Genomic DNA, 2,862 nt, shown 5'->3' with positions numbered 1-2,862 from the left:
ATGATGGATGGATGGATGGACAGCTGGATGGATGGAGGGATGGAGGGATGGATGGATGGAGAGATGAATGGATGGATGATGGGTGGACAATTGCTGCTCCTCCCAGTGCCCCCCCCATCCAGCTGGCACTGTGTTTCCCACTTTCCTCTCCCCATCCCCCTCCAAGTCTCTTCCCTGTCCTCCAAATGCCTAGACACCCCCAGATCCATTTCTGTGGGGTCAGTGGGCCCCATTACGGTCCGTGCCCTCCCGTCATTGAGGGCACCACCACTCACTCATTCCCATCCCTCTGGGATGATCCATTTCTTCTGTCAACAGCATTTATTGAACACCTGTGTTCTGGGAGCTCTTCCCTCAGGACACAGTGGGGACAAACAACTCATGAGCCCTGTCTTCACGGGGGTGACAGTCTAATGAGGAGACAGGCAATAGAACCAGGAAGGAAAGCAGGAGGCCAACAGTGGTGAGTGCTATGGAGAAAAGTCAACCGGGAGGGAGAGGGAGACATTGGTGGGAGGGCTCGGAGGGCGGTGACAGGGCAGACCTGGGTGAAGGGTGGTGGTGCAGCTCCCAGGCCTGGGGAAGAGCATGTCAGACAGGGAACAGCAGGGGCACAGGCTGGAGTGGGTCTCTAGGTCCCGTCCCACTCAAACAGCCTCCAGGCCTGCCCTCTCCCTTCAACACCCTCTTCTGCACCCCCATTGGGTCTCCCTGGATTTCTGTCCCCCTGGACTGCCCCCCTTTCCCTTCCTGTCTCCCTCAGGGACCTGGGAGTTTGTTCCCCTCAGACCCTTACTCCCCCCTTCAGGAACTTGAGGTTTCTGGCTGGCACAGTGCCCCTCCCCTCCACTTCCCACAGCACTGTGGGGGACCTGTGACGGAGTTCAGTGGAGGTTCCAGTGGGAGGGACAGGACAAGGCTGTCACTTCCTCAGAGCCAGGAACAAAGGGTCTTTGAAGGCAGAATGAGGGCGAGGTGACCCAGGCCCCAGGGCCAGGTGAGGTGTCGCCTCAATCCTGGTATCAGGGAAGTCCACTGAGCCCCCAACAGGGACAGCAGGCCCTCTTGATTTCCTGCCTCCCTGCGAGGGCGCCCTTTTCACAGATGCGAACATCGAGGTTAATACCGAAAGCAGCCGAGGCAGGATTCAAACTGAGTCGTGGTCGGGTACGGGGTGGGAGGAGGCTCCCCGCACCACAGCGCCTGGGGATGAGCCTCTGGGCAGGTGAACCGAGGGGTGCCGTGTCCGGGGGGGGCAGCCCCTCCACTTCTCTGAGCCCCCCTCTGTGTGCCACCTTACCTCGCAACAACACGTGGCAAACTGTGATTGGTCAGCACATAGAATTTTAAATAGTGATTTTTTTTTTCTTATTCAGCCAAAATTTCTCTGGCACATACTAGAAAAATGAGAAATTTCTAGAAAGGTTCAACCAAAACGCTAATTAATGATGGTTACCTTAGTGGGCAGAAGGAGGGTCACAGGGACCCTTACTTTCCTTCTAGATTTATCAGCTCAGATATTTAAAAAAAAAAAAAAAAAGGCACACACACTCCTTTTGTCCTACAAAACGAAGTCCCTGTGGTGCGGGGACGGGTCTTTGTGACCACTCCAGGTCCGAGGCCAGGAGGCCAGCAGGTGGGCGCAGCCGGGTTTGGGGGCGCTGAGCAAAAGGGGACGCTGGCTTTACCAAGCCTCCCACTTGAGAGACGTTTCACCCGGTCGTCACAACAGCCCCGCGACATAAGTGCCTCTTACAGTCGGGGAAGCTGAGGCACGAGGGGCGGCGGGACCGGGTCCAGGAGCCAGGCCGGGAGGCGCTGGAGCCGCGGTGCAGGCAGGTGCCGCGGCCGGCGGCTATCCGCTCATCTCTGCGTCTCTCCGTCTCGCTGTCTCTCACTGTCTCTCACTGTCTCTTACTCTCTGGTTTCTCCATCTTTTCCTTGGCCTCTTGCTCTCTGTGTCTCTGTGCCTCTGTCTCTCTTCTTCTCTGGGTCTCTCACAGTCTCTGACCCTCTCTAAGTGCCCCTGTCTCTCTGTTTCTATCTCTGACCCTCTGTGTATTTCTGTCTCTCTGTGGGTCTCAGTCTCGGCCTTGGTCTCTGTCTCTCGCTGTCTCGGTCTCTCTGTTTCTATCTCTGACCCTCTGTGTACTTCTGTCTCTCTGTGGGTCTCAGTCTCGGCCTTGGTCTCTGTCTCTCGCTGTCTCGGTCTCTCTGTTTCTATCTCTGACCCTCTGTGTATTTCTGTCTCTCTGTGGGTCTCAGTCTCGGCCTTGGTCTCTGTCTCTCGCTGTCTCGGTCTCTCTGTTTCTATCTCTGACCCTCTGTGTACTTCTGCCTCTCTGTGTCTCTCGCTGTCTCATCTCTCTGTGTGTCTCTGTCTCTCGTGTCTCTGACCCTCCAAGTGTCCCTGCCCTCTCTGCGTCTCCTGTCTGTGCTGCTGTGGCCCCGGCCGTGTCTCTCTCTGTCTCTTTCCAGGTTGTGCCTCTCCCAGTGTCACCCCCCAAGGGCAGTTTCTGTCCCCCGTGCCCCGCGGTACCCAGCCCTTAGAAGAGCGGCTGGCAGGCAGGAGGCGCTCAGTAAAAACTTGTTGAATGAATGAGCGCAGGCCCGGGACGGGATTAGCTCCTCTGTCAGGAGGACAACGCGGGCTGCGGGTGGGCACGCCGGCCAGCCGCCTGGAGGGCCGCGGTGTGGGGGTTGGCGCCGAGCCCCCAGCCTCTGCCCCGCACGCTCCTAGGTGCCCAGGGCCTGCCCATCACCCCTCCTCCCCACTCTCGGAGAAGGGTGGCTCCCTCCCGGCCTCTCCCCGCTGGTGGAGGCGTGGGTAGCAGCTGGGAGAACCGGCTGGGTGCTGCCCCT

This window comes from Miniopterus schreibersii (genome assembly GCF_964146895.1).
Source record: "Miniopterus schreibersii genome assembly, chromosome: 18".
NCBI classification, from domain to species: Eukaryota; Metazoa; Chordata; class Mammalia; order Chiroptera; family Miniopteridae; genus Miniopterus; species Miniopterus schreibersii.
The sequence above is the reverse complement of the archived record's forward strand: the minus strand, read 5'-3'. Positions refer to the sequence as shown.